This window comes from Struthio camelus, chromosome 3, assembly GCF_040807025.1.
Source record: "Struthio camelus isolate bStrCam1 chromosome 3, bStrCam1.hap1, whole genome shotgun sequence".
In the NCBI taxonomy this organism is placed as follows: domain Eukaryota; kingdom Metazoa; phylum Chordata; class Aves; order Struthioniformes; family Struthionidae; genus Struthio; species Struthio camelus.
In genome coordinates this window covers 22,013,936-22,035,058 of record NC_090944.1, presented here as the reverse complement: position 1 = coordinate 22,035,058, position 21,123 = coordinate 22,013,936, and positions in this window count along the sequence as shown.

The window sequence follows — 21,123 nt, the reverse complement described above, 5'->3', positions numbered from 1 at the left end:
CTACTGGCACTTCCTATTTCTGCTTCTTTTAGTTGATCTGTCCAGTCATCTGTGAAGCATGGTAGTAAAGAGAATTTAATGCATGAGAGTGCAGAAGAGCAAGAAATCCAGCATTAAAAGCTTTGTGCCTTTTGTAGTAGTTGTGCATACTCAGTTGCAGTTTAAGTTTAAGAATAAAAAGGTCTATTTAGAAAAGCTATTTATCTTTTATTCACTATAAAGGTAAAGGGTACATTCTGCTCTTGTCCAATACTGAGCATGATATACAACATATTAAAACCTACCATTAGGCTTTCATGGAGTAGACTTTTGTGAAGTTTTTAATTTTATACGATAACTACACTACATATACGGATTCACAGTGAGATGATTTATAATGCAATGGAGATCTTTCTCATTCATTTTACAGAAGAGAACATTTCTGTGCTTTTGTTATGGTGAGAGAAACTAAGAGTCCTGCGCTCAGAACAGAACACAATCTGATTTTAAATATCAGATACTACAAAATATAAAATTAAAAATCCAGTTTCTAAATTTTAAGACTGTGGAAATAAATAATGCATTAATTACATGCTTTTGTACTTAAAGTAATAAGAAAGGGTAAAAAAGAATCTCTCAAAAATTAATTACTTTTTTACCTTATCTGCTGCCACTCACCTTCTTCATAATGCACTAGATTAAAAGAGGGAAATAAACCTACCCGCATGGTATCAAATAAGTTCTTATTTTCTCCCTATTTTGTGCTGACAGTTATTAAATAACTGCCTATTATAGAGTAAAGCCGTACCCTCAAACCTCATCTAAGAATAAGTGCTAATAATAGCATTGAGCTATAGTGTCAATACAAAATATTAATTGAGAATGATTTTGTTAAAAATTTAAACCTCTATACTTTGAATAGCCCTGTCTATACCTCTGGAAAAATTGCAGAGAATAGTATAGGATTATTGAAAAACCTGCTAGCAAAACAAGTGGTTTTTTTTAAGAGAATAATAGAAAATGAAGCAGAAAAAGACACAGAGAAGTGAGTAAATCTACATTTTTTCCCAAAGTAGAATCAGCTGTATCTAATCAGTTCCTGACAGTTATTTGTCCAGCACCTTCTTAAAAGGGAGATTCTACCATATTTACAGCCAATCTACTGCAGGGCTTCCCACTGCCTTTATGGTATCTATAATGTACTTTTGGATAGGTGTCTTTCCAAAAACCTCATCCCATTTTTCCTGGGATTTGCCAACGGACATGGAGAATAGCTTCTATCTTGCCCTAACCTTGCTGCAAACTGAGATTGTGGGTCCACCTCACAGGTTAAATAATTCTAATTCTTTCAAGCTTTACTCATAGGTTAGGTTTTCTGTTCTTCTAATGATTTTTGCTATTGTGCTCTGAAATAGCTCCTGCTGTACTACATTTTTCTTTACCTAAGACCTTACAAATAGTAGCATACCTGTTTAAGCACTTCAATATGATGACTGTGTTGCTCACAGCAGTATGACAATGATGCTGAATCATCTTCTAATTGTAAAAACCTGCTTATCTCACTGTGGAAAATGTGTGGATAGGGAACCATTCTTATAAGACTTTGCAGTTTATTTAATTGAATACTTTTTTTCATGCTTTTCTTATTGTTCTAGATTATTTTCAGTACCTTTAAATTCTACCTACCATGACAGTACCACCATAATTATTACATCAGTTTATGAAGTGTACCCTCTGTTTCGTCTGTCAAGATACTAATGAGAACATTGGAAAAATAGATGGCTCCAAGCTGAGTTTGGCCCAGTAACATCTGAAAGCTAAATCAATCTCTCCAAAATAAATAGATACATAAATGAAGGAATAAAATAAGGTTTATGATGAAGGAAGACTGAACTTCAGAAGATATCATCAGAAAAAAACAAAAGAAAAGATTGCCAGCTGTCATAGGTTAAAGGCATGCTAGAGAGTATGCCATCAGTCAGTAAGGGTAGTGTTACTGACAAGTGCTGCAACACCAGAGGACCTGTATCTGCTTTACTGACTACTGGTGATGTCGCCAAAATGGTCTGTCAGGGTCTAAATCAGCAACTAATGAAATCCTAGGATGCTTCTGGAGAAGAAAAGAGGATCTGCAAGTTTCTGAAGGGGAAGAAAAATGTAGAGAAGAGATTCCATATACCATAGTATGTAAGTCAAAAAGATCTTCCTTCTTGAGGTACAAATAAGGAAGGAAAGAGAAAAAATCAAGGACTAGCACATATGGCATATATAAAGAATGGAAATGAGGTCTATGCACATTTGTTGAAGTGCTGATGAAGAAATCTCTGTATTAAAGAGATGCCATATAAAAGCAGATGTTTCAAACTCGTGCTAAATAAATTATTTCCTACCAGCATTAGATATACTTTATGCATGCGGGTGATTTGGTTGAAAAGGTTAAAATAGATAAATGAAAAACTAAATTCCCTAGGAAATGCTGAAAGCTTATGATGACATCTTCAGTAAAATATCTGAACTCTTTGAACTACTAGACCATGGAAGGTCTCTGAAAAGTGATATCGTCAACATCTTAGCCTCCGGATCATCAGAGAGTTGATTTGGGAGCCAAGAAGAACCTAAAAAGGAAAATCATGGAAGATTTAATGGCATAAAGTATGAAAAGATTTTCCCGAGTAAGACGAGCATATAAGATGTGTCTGGCATAACTAAACAGAGCACAAATGATCGTTCAATTCAACATTTGCATTGAAACAATTTTCCCTTCTACAAATTTTCATTAAGGAAATTTGTTGTTCATAAATCTTAGAGATTCCCATAAAACTGCTTCAGAATTGAAAAAAAGGCACTTTCAAGAAATATTAACACCACATCACAATTAACTATTGCTATATAGAAACACTATTATAATAATGTTATCATAAATATATTATTGTATTAGGATTTACAATATTATTATACCATGTCTGCAACAGGTTTTCTGTATCATAGATTTTTCCGGTTCTTTCTCTAAAATTATAGTTTTGTGCGGTTTTTATTTTATTGTTTTTCATAAACTACTGTAAAGAATGCACATTTTAGAATTATTCTGTAAAGAATTTAAGGACACTTTAGAAATGGTGGTCTGCCATAAAGTAGATAATCCACTTTGTTAGAAGAAGAAATTGAGTAAAATTTGTTGGTGTGCATTCAGATGTCCACACGGGCTTTTGTAAGGTAAAGATGATGCCTTTTTATATTATACTATATAAAAGGGGAGTAGAATTCTTTGGTTTCTGCCTTTCTCAAAAAGTCAGAAATGAATCTATGCATCTTTTAAATTTTTCCTCCTTTTTTTAACTCTCTTCTCCCTTTCACACAAGCTCCTGTTCTAGCAGGGTTTACAGGCAGAATCTCAGTCACTGCATTTTAGAGTGTAAATGAATACACCATAAAAAAGGAGGTAGAAGTTATTGCAGATCATATCCAGTTTGTTTAGGATGCAATTCATCCCCATGTAAAGGGCAATATTGCCAAACTCAGGTAGTCAGACACCTTGACAGCCTTCCTTCTCTTCATTCCTGCAAAAAAAGGGACTGATTTAAATGAAGGAAATGAAAATGAGCCTTTAAACTTCTGAGCCGTCAGGAAGAAACCACCTTTTGCTGACTATTTCAGGTTCATCTCCAACACTGGATTTCTGTAAACACAGAAATATAGGCTTCTAACTGCTCAGAATTGTCAATGGATAAATGCTGTGCAAACTTTTTTTCTGTCTCTAATTTTCACTAGCCTTTATGCCTTTCATATTTTTAATTGTTCCCACAATTTAATCTTTGCTTCCCCTCAGGTTTCTGTGCCTTCAATATATGTTTTCATTTTTTCACATTTCACTCTGTCTTCTCTATCCCTTCAATAGCCCTGGTCCATCTACATTTTCTTAATTCTTCTAACCTTGTCTCCTTAAAATTTTTCCAGTATAGAATAGCTCACAAGCTTAGCAATTCTGTGAAAGCTGCCCGGGCATTAAAATCAGTGCCTCGTGTAATTCTCATGCTATGCTGCATCTGTTTTTAATCATTTTCTGTTTTTTACTTACTAAAGCTTTTCTTCATATCCATGCAAACTAGAAACTACTCAAGTGGAAATGGTATGCTCAATGTTAATGATACTCCAGGAGCTCCGGCCTTAAAGAAACTCCTTCAAGCAATGTAAAATTTATAAGCAAGTCACTCAGTGGCTACAGTGTACTGCTCACTTCCTGAATTGTTTCACTGACACAGCAGTGAAATGCACTCTTTGAAACCTTTCATGGTCATTTAGTTCTGATTATTCAACAGCTTAATAGTGCTGTACTTGGATTTCAAAGTGAAATCTCAGGTATGCCTGAATTAGTCATTTGTATCCCTTATCTTGAAAATATAAAATTATTTAAAAAGAGAAATAGACAGGTCAAGTCTCAGATGGATTACTGGTAAGTGATGCCCAGTAACAGGATGAGAGGCCATGGGCACAATCTAAAGCTCAGGAAGTTCCATCCGAACATGAGGAAAAGACTTCTTTACTGTGAAGGTGACAGAGCACTGGCACACGTTGCCCAGAGAGGTAGTGGAGTCTCCTTCGCTGGAGTCATTTTGAAAAGCTGTCTGGACACAATCCTGGGCACCAGCCTCTAGGTGAGCCTGCTTGAGCAGGGAGGTTGGACTAGATGATCTCCAGAGAAGCCTTCCAACCTCAGCTGCTCTGTCATTCAGTGATTCTGTGATAAGGATGAAGTTATCACTTGATACAACAAAACATAGGGAGTAAATTACTATTGTCTATGGATTTTGTAAACAAACAAAAACAATTCTGAGGTTTTGCATACGAGCAGTCATGAAACTTGTATTTGAGTGGGATTAGCTATCATCATTTAGAAGGAGGATTAGAGGAATTGCAATGGCATCAAATCCTAACACTTGAATCAATGATACTACAACAGTATGAAATTTTTTCTAAAAGGATGTACAAACACTACAAAGTTTAATATGTACCACCATGCTTAAAACAAAGGAAAATTAGAAAAAGGAAGAACTTAAACACTAATGCTAACACAATGACAAGACTGAACAGAGAAAAAAAGATGGAATTCATCATTTAAGCCACCTGCACCCCCATCTATAACTTGTATGATTTGCTTTTCAATGGATTTGACCCCCTTCTCCCTCTAACTTTTCCTAGTTTTATATATATTTTTAATTATATCCTTTTTTAGAACCCTAAATTTAATTTTTTGAAATCGGTTATACAGTTGCTAAATTGACAAAATTAAATGAGAAATTATTAAAAGTTGAGATAAAATCTTGATTTTGTAAGTTTAATTATATAATCTGAATAATATCTAGAAAAGAATATGAAATTCTGAGTGTCAGAGGGGCTGAGGAAAAACACACAATGCACATTCTTAGTTTGAATGTTGGGATTAGCTACCATCTAGTTATTCCAAAATCACATTTTTAAACTCATTCAAAATTATCCTAAAGGTCAAAATCTCTCAGAATAGGTCATAAAATGTAGTTATCGATTACCTTTAAAATCTAAAACCATTTTCCTTTTATGTTAACATCAACGGGTATGTTCAGAAATGTACTTGGGTGATTCTAACATATAGTCTAGAGTCAGTTATGGTATAAAACCATGTTTCTGATTTAAAATAAAAGCATATGTAAAGTATACTAGAATATTTTCCATGCACTTATCCATACTTTCAATAGAATAATCTTTTTCTTTGAACCAAGTTTTCATCCAATGACAGATAAGTTTGAGATACAATTCCCATTGTTAATATAAGCAATATTATTGTGTTGGGTAGGAACATAAGACGGTATTTCCTCTTTTGTGTCCTAAATATAAACCTGCACCTCTAATTTGAAAATGTGGAGAGAGCTATAATCGTGTTCCCATTTTCCTGGGGACAATAAGACACTGTGCCCTATAGAGCATAAAAAGTATTTTGGGCATGGACAATAAAGGCCTGAAGTATCAGGCAAAGCGCTGTGTGAATTTGTAGAAGGAACTGCAGAGTAATATTTTCTTAAACAGAATAAAAGTTTAGCTGTGCTCCAGAATGATAGATAGAGACTTTTTTATGAAAGATCAGTTGTGAGTGAGTAAGATGGAGGTTTCAGTTTTCATAAATACTGTTACCTAGATCAGAAAAATTGTATTTGCTGTTTAAGATAAAGCAGCTGACAACCCTACAAAAACAGTACAGTTCAAAAGTGAAATATATAAAACATGAAAATCTTAAGTTATATTTGTAGATAAGATATTACTTGAGACAAGATCCCTGTTGTACCAATATTTCTACATAAAATACATACGTATCTCTCTCCAGGAAGCTGATTATTTCTGAACATTGAAGAGACGAAGAAAGAGGAATCCACTGACATTCCTTTAAGAATCTATAAACCATTTTTTACTGTTGTTTTCTTGCTTGCTTTTGCTGTCCGTATATGTTTGTCAGAATTTTTTTCTTTTTTATTTTTAAATTCTCTACAGTTGAATGCTTAGAGAAGCTAGCAGAATGAAATTATGCATTGCTATGGGCATCAGGGGCTTAATTCTCACTTAAACTTTTATGTAAACAGATAAGTGAGAATTCGAGTAAGCCTTTTGAAGTCGCTCAGTTTTCAGACTTGTGAGAAGATCATAAATAAGACAGTATTCTGCTTCAGTATTTTGTTTAGAAGAGAGTTTATGTCCTCCCCATGAAGAATTTTGTCAATCTTAAACTCTAGCGGTCACAAAGTATTAAGAGGTAGAGCACCAGTCTCCTTTGGTTGGGCTTAGCTGAGTGACTACAGACAGTTGTAAATAAGAATATGCCATTCCCAGTAAAAAGAAATATTGCTGTCTTGAAGTAGTGGTCCAGTTAATTGAAAGGAAACCACTGAAGATGCAAGACTGCAAATTTCTAAAGCAGAGAGAAAGGTGGAAATTTGTAGAGCTTTGCTTGAGGATGGGGCAGGGGGCAGTTTTGGGACTTGTTCTGTAAGGTTCTTTCTTCTTTATTGACAGAAAATTTAGGGATCTAAAAGTGAGAGAAATAGATGGTAACTAGGAAAATGGATATTGGAAATTTGCCTGCTAGGGGGAAACTTCAGCAGTTTACTGACTTTATACTGACTTTGCATGAGTGATTGCTGGACAGGTCCAAAGGTTTGGTTGAATATATTGTCATATTCTTTGTGAGCTGTTAATAAGCCCACGAAAAAGAATGGAAATCTGACTTTAAGTGCTTTCTCTGTTTCTAAGGTACAGGAAGAAGCTGATAAATGGTGTGTGCCTGTAGGGCCTTGCAGGGCCATGAAGAAGTGAGCTCCTAGAAGCACTTTTGATGAATTGGCCAGATGTTACATGAGGCCAGGAAGAGAAATGGTTGCCAACAAATCAGCTTACAACTGCATGCAGAAGGACTCTGCTCAACTGTGATTTTATTATGGCTTCCTAAGTCAGGAATAAACCAAAGAAAAAATAGAAACGATGATTGTTCTCTGTCAGTTACCTCTAATACTGTTTGAATGCCATGACCAGTTTCAACAGGTATAACTGAAGGATGAAAGTCTCAAAGGTCGGAACTGCCAACAGATATAATGAAAATCACTAGTTAGTTAGAGAAGGAATTATATCTCCTGGTGAAATTAGACCGTAAACTGTGCTTGATAGTTATATTTTCTGTTTGATCTGCTGGCTGGCCAGAAGCACACATACAGCTTGAGGCCAACAGGGCATGTGCTGACTCATTCTGCCAATGCTCAGGGTGCAAGCTGGGCTTTGGGGTGAAATTGTGGTATTTAGTGCAAACCAGAAAACTTTCAGGGAAGAGGAAGGAAGAACAAGTAATAGGGCTAGTTTTGTTTTGCATGAGAGCTGAAACATAATTTCGTAGGAAATCCGATTTTGCTAGATCTGTGTTACTCACATAGCAACTTACCAATTTGAAATTGGTACTATCTTCCAGAATATATTTTGCAAAAGTACTAGGTCAGGTGATTCAAGGGGCTTAAGCAAAGAGAGTGACCGTGTCAAGCTCCACTTTCTGGGTGATTCTATTGTGCTGCAGAGATGAAAAACATTCCTAAAGTGACATTTTTGTCATCGATTTAAAATCCAAAATTATACCTGGGAAGCCAGATTCTTGCCTGAACTGCAGTGAAGTGTAGCTTCTGTACAGTTATTCTGGATTTACAGTGGCTTAATCAAGATGGGACTGTGGTCTGGTGCATCCCAGAGTTAATTATACGCTATTTTTTAAGAGATGTGTTAGCACATCTGGGGCAGGGTGGTGAGAAAAGGAGTTCTAATCTTGTTGACACATCCCAGTTCAGCTGCTGCCCATGAAGATACTTCCCTGAAATGTAGTTAATAGCCAATGAGGTTTAGTCAGAGGTTCAGAATGCTTTATGTTTTCTTGGCAATCTCTGATTGCAAAAAGCCAAGGACTCCTCACTGCAGCAAGCTCTAGGTGGGGAGCATATAGCGCTTGCACTTCCATCTCATATGACCTTGTCAACATTACATATGTCATCAGGAAGGAAAAAAATATGAACAACTACCTGGCTTTTTTGGACACTCAGCAGATGAAATAAGTTCTTAAATTGGGTGTTAACAGAACTCTTTCTTTTCATCGTCCCCCCCCCCAAAAAAAAAAAAATCTCTCCTTTTGTGAAGCTCAGCCTTCTTGATTTAGTTTAGCAGACAGCTTCGATGAAAGCCACACTATATTTCTAGAGACATCCTATCTAGCCCGAGTTCCACTGAAATAGATCATATTTAACACAGTAACTCAAGAATACTATCACTTCTACCCACCCATCGAATGAAAAGGGTGATCAATAATGACTATAGCATAGGAACTTAGTAAGTGCAAGGCAATGACTATGAAAGAGTAATACAGTAAAGCAGTGAAAGAAAAAATACAAAATATATAGGTTATACAGTTAAAGTTATATAAGTTACAGTTATAATGATAGTCAGAACCATGAAAGTGCTTCTGTGTATCCTTGCATTAGTCTTTTCCTTTTTTTGCGTGTTTGAATGTGAACTAGCTGAAGGACAAGTGAATGAAATGATCATAAAAGTAGCTTTTATTTTTAGTAACATTTGTGCTATGCATATCTTCTATGGATGCAAATGTTTTGTGCTGATTCAGGTTATCCAATGCAGCCAAGTTATTCCATATATTTCCTTTACTATCTTTTTTCCTCCATGTATGGCTGCCTCTTACGCATTTTAACCACCAAAAGAATGACAGCAAGGTTTAAGTACCTTTTTTCCTTTCTACCTTCTGATTGATTCTCTCTTTGCGTTTTGCCTACCCAGAATCTTTCATACACTAACGACAGTCTGTCACTCCTGAGTTTCTTTTTAGCAGACCTTCAATCTTGAAATTTTGTACATTAATGTTACAAGATTTTCCATCTTCCAAATTTTCCCCTATTATGGAAAAAGGGTTGAAGTATTGTATAAATCCAGTAAATTGATTTAAGTGTCACAGAGTTGTCATCTTTGAGTAATCTACATAATTGTAGAAAGGTTAAAAGGATACGTTTAATCTACATAATTGTAGAAAGGTTAAAAGGATACGTTTATCTTAATAGATCTGAGATTTCTTTCTAACTGAGATTACAAAATTTAAAGAACTTGTGGTAGTCATGTGAGGGCTACATTAAATTAAGATACATTTAATGTACACAAGATAAACTGCAAAATCTTCAAGGCAAGGATTCTATATCCTTTTCTAGTGTTGAAGTTTTTGATAAATGAAAGCCATAAGCGAGTCTAAGTGTACATTTAAGAGTTTTGCTGTGCTGTGGATAGAAGTTCGTGCATGCTTTTGTCGCCATGAGTTAGTTTCAGAAAGTGATGGTCTTGTCCTGTCCAGCAGTCATGAACTCTTTGTCTAGCTTGTATCTGCTACTGTGTTTGCATATAACTGCTGAAATCTTGGCAGTACTAAGCTATTGGATATAGACTGTTATGCTCTTGTCATGCCCTTCTTTTTAAGAGAATAAGAAGGGGGCACCAACCTAACTGCCTCATTATACTGTCTGAGGAAAAGTTTAGTCAATTTTATCACCCTATTGAAAAAGTAAAGAGGAAAATAATGAGAAGGAGAATGTCTTATGCAATATAATTTTAAGGGTTTTGAGTTTGTTTCATCCTGAAGGGCTGTACGCTTGCTTTATGTGGTAGTGCTTAACCAATATATCACGTAGTCATATGTCCACATGGATTCTGGTTATTTATAATATTAAATTGCTACAACTGTCCGTAGTACAGCCCTGATCCTGGGCCGAATAGCACTTTCTCCAATAATTGCTGAGTGTGTTGTGGGAGTCATCATGGACAAGGAACCATTTCCAGTGGACTGTTTGCATGCAATTGCTCTACTTTGGAGGATGAGAGCCGTGGACTGCCTATGCAGGCCACCCTCTGCCAGTTCACCTCAGTGCACAAGAACGGCCTGAGCACATTTAATATATCTATAGCTACTTTACCCTCTCTCTGGCCCAAAGCATATTGAAATATTTCCGGAAGAAAGGAAGAACCCCAGCACATAGAACTGGGAGGCCTGCTGCACAGTACTCCACATCTGATGATTAAACAGGTGGAAGTTAGTTATATGTATTTGAAAAGAGCTGTGAAAATGAAGACGTTTATCCTTGAATTTTCAATGTATTAACTGAACTGTTTGGAGGAACAAAGAGAAAAATGCTATGTTTTCCAGTACTGACTCCCTGATTGCTGAAGGTAAGGACTGGTATATTCACTCCTAACTTTAGGCATTCATTTGTTCAAATTTATAAATTCTACTCCGAGCTAGGTAGCTTCTTAAATATTTCACTCTCTGGTGCAAGATCTTAAGACAACCAACATGTAAGCCGTTTCCTGGCATTCTGTAGGAAATAACTGATAAAACTTCCTGATCAGCATGCTATTAGGGGTGAATCCTATTTTGAACAACTTCCGTTTTGTCATTGGGCGCTGTGCTAATTAGATGCATAACTTGAATATAATGAATTCCAGAAGCTGGCAGGTAATTTCAGATAAAAGAAGCAATAGGCCTAGACCACTCCTCTCAAACTGTAAGTCCCATCTGTGCATCTAGCTAAACATAATTATATAAATATTAGCAAGCATAAAGTCTAATAAGAGGAAAATTCAACCTAATCATTTTATTCATGTTACTCCTGATTCACCTCAATGCATCAATTTCTATTTGCTTTGACTCCATTGACAAGAATTCAGTCACATTAGCATGGAATCAGTTTAATGAGGTTATTATGTGAATAGGATTAAAAACAAACAAACAAAACTTATAAGAAATTAAGTCAAGCACTTAAATAAGGAGATGTGAGAACTTAAGTTACTCAAGCAACATTACCCAACACTTCTGAAAAATGTTTCATGATAGCCTGCTATCTCCTGAATCCCTTAGGACCCAGGACAATTTCAGTGCAGTGAGGAACAGCCCAGAACTGAGACTGGAATGTCCTTTTCCTACAGTCATCCTTTAGAATGGAGCCCACGGTATTTACTAAAATTCATTGAAATAACGTAGCGTACAGGTAGTTATTTTATTTCCTGGCGTTCCAAAGTGTGATAGCTCCATTGTGTTAGGTAAGGCTGCCTCTTCTGACACAGGACAACTCTTCACAAGTAAGGACAATTCTGAACAGATCATTTCTTGTGTGGTCCTGGCTAGGACGGATATTTGAGCTCTGCTGACCTCCAGCCATGTGTTAATATGGACTAGCACTGCTGTTACCTTTATAGGTGCTCGGCACCCACTCTCCTATCTACACCAGTTGCAGGTGTGGGTGTTTACCACTGCACAGAAAAGTAAAATTTTGAGCCTTTGTAAGACATTGAAAAGGAGAATGAACTCATTGCCAAAAACTAAGACACGTGACTTGTCAAATGATGTGATAAAAATGTCATAGAAAGACTGTAGCTGAGGCAGGAATTGGATTTTTTTTTTGGGGGGGGGGGGGGAGGGAGGGGGTGCTATTCACTTAAACCAGGAGGTTTATACTTTCATTTCCATAGTTCTGCTTTATTCTCCAGATAAGCCCCAAAATCTAGAGAAAATGTAATATTCATCCTTGCACTAGCATCATTTATGAAGCATTCTACTTTTTTTCTCGGATCCCATTCCTGCCATGCTGAATAAGTCATGAGTGCTTTGGATGAAAGAGAGAATAAACGTCAAGTATTAGAATGCTTATGTGCAAGGGAACTGTTTCAAATGTTGCAATGTCCCTATGTTCAGCCATTATAATTGGTGTAGGTTTTTTATTAAAGAAATCGAACATTAACTGTGCTTGTATGGTGGGGTAAAAAAAGAGAGGTAGAAATAGCTTTGTACAGCTTTGGCCAAATCCTGCATACCCTCACTAAGATTTTTTTTAACGAACACTTGTCTCCATTTTTAGCTTGGGAGCCTGGATCTTGGATAGCTGCCCTCACTGCTGCACCACAAAATCTCTCTTACACTCTCTCTCTGGCCAACGTTAAACTTATCTCTGTTTCTGCAAATATATTAATCATTTATTTTTCTTCTCCTCTGGAGGAAAAAAAAAAACAAAAAAAACCTCAAAGTACACAAAATAAAGCTTTTGTTAAACTACTCCATAAAAATGTATTCTGGCAGTTATAAACTCTATTACTCACAATTGTACACCCTTCCTTTTTCGTCATTTTGCTGTGCTTATATCCACCAACAATAAAGACACAGGTTTGAACTGTTATGCCTTTTATTATCTCTGTTTTAGCAACTCATCTAAAGAATTTCAGATTTGATGAGCGTATAGGAGCTATAAACACCACATGATTCACAGCTCCTACTAATAGGGGATAAAAAACACATCCTAAAGGGGAAAGAGGTTCTTTAAAGAGGATACTTATTGTTCAAGGTGATTGAATAATCTGTGAATACCTTACGCAAAAAGGAGGAAAATAGACCTGATTTTTCATTTGCAAATGTATTTCTTAATCGTAAGTGTTCAACAAATTTTTTTGGATAGGGTATTTTGAGTTTGCTTGCTGGTCACAAAACAATTGTTTCTATTTACTCAGAATCTAAGCTTTACTATTTTTCATTCTGTTTTGTGTGGCTTACCATGTAAACTATATATATTTTTTCTTTTTCTCTTTCGGATGAAGGATCTGTATAGAAATCATATGCTACATACCTGCCATGGTCCATGTATCAATAAAAATACTTGCATGCAGTGCGGACCAACACCATCATATCACAATGGAATATAGATGTTTTCTGGACTATGAATTCTAAACAAGTAAATGTTAATTGATAATGGAGTTCTTTAGCAGTCTTTATTTCATGTATCTTTCCCAGTTATTTAAATCTATTACTATTTTTCAGATAAATTTTGTACAAAAGCCCAGAGAAATACCCATCTAAAACCTGAACACAGTGACATTTCTGTTAAAATATGAAGTATTTTTTAAGCAGTTTAATCTCAATAAACAGATTTTATAGGATTAATTACATTAAAATAGTTATGCATTGGAATTGATATCAACTTAGAGAAGGACAAGATTCAAAAATCCTACTTAGCAATCTTTAGGTTTGTAATTCATCTGTAAGACTGGTAATAAGATCCACTCCAAGTTTCACCAGATTTTACAGGGATCTTGAGCAAATTATGCATTATGATTATCCTCTGATTGACCTACTTTACTGAAGTCAGAAGCTCTGATGGTACACAGCAAGGATAAGGAAGTCAAAATCTGGGCTCAAATCTTTTTCTGCTTCAATTCCTCATCTATAAAACATAGGCAGGCAATGCCTCACACATTAGTATGACACTACCTTGTTGCAAAGGTCTGCTGAGTATTAGGTTGTAATGGCCCATCAGGAGTTCAACCATTTCCAGTTGGCAAGTGAGGGGTTCTGCATTTCAGTATACAATATCGCAAATCCATTGTTTTTTGTATTAAAACTCCAGTAAAGTACCTTTCAAAATGCAAATTTCTATCTTCTAAGTTATCTCTCTCCGAGTCAAACATGCAGGCTCTAGAAATTTATTACATATCCTTGTTGTGAAACATATGTCCAGGTTATTAATCTAGGTTCAGTATTGGGAAATAAAAAATGAATGTGTAGTGCTGCCTCTGAATCCCAGCAGAGCACAGTTACAGTTTATCATTTTCCACTTTGAAAACCTCTTGTTTTTCCAAACTGCTCTGGTTTATCATAGGGAAATTCCTTTTTCTCCTTTGCTTAATTGATCTGATTCTTACTGAAGTGGTTATTCTGGAGAACGTTGACTTCTGCCTAGTTAGTCGTTTTATATGAACTGATCCCTTCCAGAGATCCATTCCAAAGCAGTTAAGAATCCTTTTATTTATACTCTGAAACAAAAATAAAAACCTGTGAAGTTTGGTTCAAAGCATTTAGTTGTTTTCATGTACAGGGTTTGGCTTTTTTTTTTTTTTTTTTTAGGCTGCAATACAGCTGCAGTTCCTATCTTGTTCCTGTCTTGTTGTTTTTCTCATACAGAGATTTGCAGTTTCCTCAGACAAACAGGTACATCTTTTGAAATATGAACCAGAACTAGAAGTCTTCACATAAATTAATTAATAGTCTACTTAAAAACTGTGCATCATCCTTTCTCAGCTTTTATGTGCTCAAGATAAACAGTTAAGACCTTTGCTTAAGCCACTAGCGTAAATCTATAGACTAGTATTTCTCTCCGCTGGCATCCATACAGATAGAAGAATCAACAAATTTTTGATGTGGAATAGGGGCTAAGTTCCAGATATCCTATATTAGCTAAAAATTCTAAGTCACAGACATAGCATTAGAGGCTGAGAGACCTTACCATCCAGCATATAGGGTATTTGATTCATACCCATGATACAATTCAAAAAAAAAAAGAGATGAAATTCTATTTCTCTCACATCTGAGAATGAAGCAAGGGGAGGAAGAAAATTCTCCTCTTCCTTTTGGTTGCTTTTACCAGTCTATTCCCATGTTTTGATAAAATCACTACTCTTCCCGTGTCAAACAAAATGTTTTATTTTTATTTGAAATCATTTTCTTGGGAGAAACATAAATTCTTTTGATGGTCCTACATGTTAGATGCTCCCTTGGAGAAAAAAGAAGTCAATGGAAAGAATTTTATTTTCCTATGATTTTTTGCACAAAAATTGTAACTGTCATTAGAAATGAAAGATTCCTTTTTTTCCAAATAATCAAGCTTTTTCAAAAACAGTCAGTGCTTTCCACTTACTTTCCTATAAGTTAAAACATGTTTTTTCATAAGAAAAGAAATTTAAAGGGAAATAGTTTAATTTCACTTTAATGGTTCAATTTTGGGACTTTGGACTCTTGGAATATTGTAATTAAAAAAAAAGGAGGCTTTAACTACAAATTTGGCAGAATGTGTTTGAAATTTCAGTTTCTCTTTTCAAATTATTTTTATCTTTCCTTCAAATTAAAGGTATCTTTTATTTTTTATTAAATTAATGATGATAGTACTGTCATCCTTAGGTTATTTCATTGTGACGAAGAGATCACACTTTATTGCAAATTAAACAACATTTTAATTTCATTACCTTCTCACTGTATCGGAAAGTCCCAAATGAAACCACCCCAGGTCACTGTTCAGTATGCTGAGTAAAACTCCTCAAATGAAGAGCAAAGATACATGCACACTTGAAAGATTTCTTTCTCACTACTTTTACATGAGATGTTCCTGTGTCTGTGAAAGATTCCTAGCATGAAACTGTGAGAATTATGATAAAATGTCTTTCCAAAGCCACTGAACACAAAGCTCTAAAGCTGAAATTAAGCTCAAAAGGAAAAAAAATTGCTCCAGTTCTAGATACCTCCCACCACAACCTAGTGTGTTATTCAAGCAATAAGATACGACAGACTATGCGGCAGTGCTGATTAATGGACACCTCGGGTGCGTAGTGAGGCATGAAGTGAAGCTGATGCTCACAAGAAGTACATTAATCACAGCAAGTTCAGAATCCTAAAGCATCCCATTGTCACTGTGGAATGAATAGGTTTTACCTACAGAAACATATATTGTTTATGCTTATTTTTAATGTTGTTATATGTAATAAAGTTTTACCCTCTTCTCAGCTCCTGATAAGTTTTTTTTTAATATATATATTAAAACAAGGAAATTGGAAGCTGGTTAATAGTTTGGAGAACAGCCATTTTGAACTAGCTAAAGGGCCTTTGAAAATGTACTACATATATATTATATATATTTTTTGCACTTCTACAATATAGGTTACATTTGTATGCAATTAATAAGAAAAAAAAAACTCTCTACTTATTCTTATCTTGATTTAAGAAAAGGATAAAATGGACTGGATAAAGTAGCAGAAGCAATCTTCCTTTCACCTACCTCACCCTGACTGTTCTTCCCTTTCACTTGCCTATACCTTTGTGTCTTATTAGCATGTTAGCAGCTTCATGTCTGATCACCATGCATAATACCTCTGCTTAGCAAGAGACTTTATAGAGCTGCAGCCAGCACCCTCACCTTGCGAACAGGAAGGGAGCACAATCAGTTCTAATATCTTAATTCCTCAGTCATACCCTGGAGAGATCATTATACTTTAAGGCATAGTAGTCATTATTTTAACCCTCACTTAACTCCCTAACCAATTATACTACTATAAAATTTCTCCTGATCATGAATTAAAGTGTTGCAAATATGAACCTCCTGTGCACCTTTTCATGTACAATCTATATTTATATGTATATCATTATCTTCATAGTAGGGGTGATGCTGTCTATCGCTAAAATGTAATTGGTTATGGATGTAAGGGTGTGTGGAACGTGAGAGCATCTGATTCATTAAGTTTGTCTGATCAGGGGCCTTTTCAGTTCACAGAGAGTCATAAGTAATACCAAAAGTGATAAACAAAACACATAGAGACACAGCCCTGATAGACAAGGAGTAATGGAGACAATGACAAAGACCAAAAGACTCCAGTCACTAATTGATGGATGGTAAAGAAAAGAGAGGCATAACTTTGGAGAGAGTCAACCTGGGCTTTGTAACAGATAAGAAATGGGAAACAAGACATGAGGATTTTGGATATTTGAGGGATGCCTGTGGGACTATGCAAAAATTATTAAGGAATGTTTAGGGAAGGGGACTGGAGAGGAACACAGAGAGGAACAGAACACAATTCACTTCTATTGGAGAGAGGAGGGGTATAAGACGGGCCGGTCGCCTGTGAGCAGTTGCCAGTCAGTACGCTTGTTCGATTGAGCCCTGTCCCTGACCACCACTATCTGTCCTACCTTCTCATTGCATCCTTTCTTAACTGTCTTTCTGTGTACTCTCTCTCTCTAGCCCTTGTGCAAGTGCTGCCAGGCCCAGGTGCCAGCACTGGGGAGACAGGAGCGAGCACATCTGGACCAGCACCTGGGTCAGACACGAGCCAAGGGGATCTCGTGTTCGCGGTGCCGACACTGTGGTGGGAGAGGGTCCCAGTGCCAGCTGTGGGTGTGGGACCTTAGTGGTAGAGCTGCGTGTCACCTGTGCCAGCGATGGGCGGCAGTGACAGTGACATGAGGGTCCCAGCCCTGTGACTGGAGCTGGACCGTGGGTCGTGGCGCCCGTGTGCCCGGGCAACAGTTGCTGGGGAGCAAATGTTGGTATTTTCCCCTATTCTGGTGTGAGGGGGTGTGTGTGTGTGTGAGATATGTGCTCAGCCTCGCTCCTGGCTGAACCTGCAAATGAGAGAGCAGCAGCTGCGTCTGTCAGCCTGGGCCAGGGCAACCTCAGCTGAAATTTTCCCAAGCCATTGAGCATTCATAGTCCGATGTCTGTGCAGTGGCTCGTGGCATCTTCATTCCAAAGAAGTCCTTCACGGCTTCGGAAATATAAAGCTCAGAAGTGTAGTTGTTGATATGCATGGTAGGCTCTATATACTAATGTTCACAGCTGCATATAGTGTCTTCTTACATTCAACTCATACCTTTTTTGATATTTTCCTCCTCATAACCGAGACATTTCTGTGTCATACAGTACATATTTATTTTACATGTACACCTTAGCAACAAACTGTGGGATCTGAAAAAATCCAAAGGAATTTAATGTTTCTAATTAATAGTACATCTGTGCCATTTATATGTTCCTGTGTGTATCGGAAAGGTTACAAGTCACCATGGAGCTCTCATGAGAAACTGCGGAATATCTTGCTAAGGTCACAAAGGCCACAACTATAGCAAGACATTAATGCTTTATTAGGAGAATTGTTGTGGAATAGATCAGAATTCCCTTATTGTAGTGCTGACAGCTTTGATTTGATTCATTCTGCCCCTTGGCTGTACAAATCTTTTTACCACAAATAGTTTCCCTCCTCCCTCCACTTCATGCTAGGATGTATTTATTTATTTTTATATTATCTGCTGAAAAGATGAATGCTCCATGGAGACTTAGAAAGTCTCTACATGCACCTCAGTGTGCTTTAATTTTCTGTCAGCTAATATCTTTTTGTATTGGAAGCCATTTTAGAAAGTACAGTTGAGTCATTTATTTTAAGCGGGGTAGAACGAAGTTGACTGACAAAATATTTCAATTATATGAAACCCTTGAAGCAAATTCACTGTTTACAATGCAACTTTGTCTAGCCGCACTAAAAATTTTCACAGTTTTGTTAGAATTGTGAGTATACTGTCAGTTCCCTTCTTTTAGTACTATTCATTCAGTTCACCTAAAGTCATTACCGTTTCTAATCTCAGTAACTCTAATCTTGACAATTAGAGATTTTCATTATTTTATTAGATTATTACATTTTTTGGAATTTCTCCTGCTTATATTTTTATAGTTATTTTCCTACCTTATTCTTTTTTTATTACACTGTGGAGTTTGAGGACTTAACAGTCTCATTTTTATAAACAGACCAAGCTTACATTTAGAGTGGTGATGCCTTCCAGAGCTCTGATGGACTCAGCTGCCTACAACATCCGTCTAACTTTGTGTGTGAATAAGGGAAAACTGCTTAACAGACTCTTGTTAAAAATTGGATGATCTAAAGATCACCTGTCCTATCTTATGTATTATGTCAGAAGATGATGCCTGTGGTTCCTGTGAGGGTACACAGGCTCATATACTGTCTCAGGTGAGGAATATATAGACAGGTCTACATACATATATGTGTGTGTGTATGTGTATATATATTCAACACATACTTTACAGAATACAAACGATGATGTCAAAATCTAACTTCTCTGTGCTACAGGGCCTTCACTGGGAGAAACAGTAATTCCATGTTGGACCCATATAACTGGGAAAATGGTACCGTATCTACCCCAGTAACACTGGGGAAAGTCTGCAGGGCTAGGTACAAATAAACTTGAGACTTTTATCAAAATACCTCAAATATGACTTCACCCAAGTGGCAGGAATCTGTGGAGGGCATTCTCCAAAGCATAATGAGTAGCATCATTGGTGGTGGCCAAAGGGAGAGAGAATGGGATATAATTTGTTGTCACAAAGAAAAACAACTGTTACAACCAGATGTCGAAGACCCTCCCAATCCTGAAGCTATGCATACTTTACTGGCCATCCCAATTTGACACAGTGGCTGTAGTGACTTCAGTGTGTGTGCTGATGGTAGATCATTACTTTTACTTGTGTTCTGCGGGCTGTACTGTCAACTATCTAGACATTCCATTTGCTTATTTTTTTCAACTGAAAATTTCATTTGTTTGAGAAAAAGTGCAGTGAGCCAAACCAAATGAAATTCCAAACCTACGAGACTTGTGGTTCCAAAACATCAAGTTGGATTGCTAAGACCAGATAGTATATAAAAGCTGGTGAATTTTTTCCTGTGTCCTTAATCCCACTTTCAAAGCACGGAATATGTAAGAGCACACTAAATCTACAGCATTCTTACAATAAATCTGTTTTTCTTTTCAAGTTAATCTTTTCACTGCGAATCACAAAGGAAAACTTCTAAAGAGGGAATAATTGTTAATAAATAAACAGTGGCACATTTGTCAGCTTCCATTGTGTTAGCCATCTGAAGGAAAAATTGCTTGAAATAGTAATATGATTAGAAAAAAAACAGTTTTACGTTAAGTGCCCTCCTTGCCCCCTCCAAAAAAAGTCCTTCTGTTATTAATAATGCTGATTTAATAGCTGTTAAATATATTTAAAACTATCTCTAGGAGATAACCCATTTCAACATACAAAGGCATACTTTATCAGGTAAGAAGAGGAATAATGGATCTTTTTCAAAGCTTTTTTTGTAAAATCTCAATTCATTTGTGTTATGCAAGTAACATGGGAATGTCTTATTTTTGTTTACTCACAGACAATTTGATTTTGCAGATAATTTCATAGGTAAGCAATCCCTACGTGGACTTGAAATGATTATTTCTTTTTTCAACATAAAAGGAGAGACATCCAACCCCCCTAAAAGCTCTTGAATTAATAGTGTTTAAACATAACATCCGTCTTAATTTTTTTAAGGCCACTTTGGGGAGTTTACCTTACCCTTAAAAGGTTCAAACTGTGAGGCTGCTATCCAGTCACAGTCCTTTAGTAGCTGGCTTAAGCTTCTCTTTAGGTTTCCTCCTATAACTCTTTTTGACCATTTCAAAGTGTGAGTCTTTTGTCTTTGCTCTTCCTCAAACAAGACATTTCCTGCTTCTTGTTGCCCTTCATAGCTTTTCTTTTGCTAAAGTAAATCTTTTGAGACAGAGGCCCAGACCTCCATCTAGTACTCAAGGATGCCAAAGGAAGCGTGACAGATTTCTACACCGGCAAAAAACTTTATATACTTATTTGTTCTCTGTCTATTTCCTAATAACTACTAATAGCCAGTTCTACTTTATGATCACCTCCGTGCCCTGAGCTCATGTTTTCATAGAACTGTCTGTGATAACTCTCAGGTCGCTTTCCTTCTGACGAATTCTGGCCTTTTACCAAGTTAGCGTTTTTACTCATGTGTATCACTTGGTATTTGTCAACACTGGCTTTCATTTGCCATTTTATGTTCCAGTCCTTTAGTACTCTGTGGTCCTTCTGTAACTCTTCATATTTGTTTTTTTGTGTTTACAAATGTGAATTGGTTAGTAATCTCATTAATTTCTGTCATGAGTTTCGACTTTTTTTA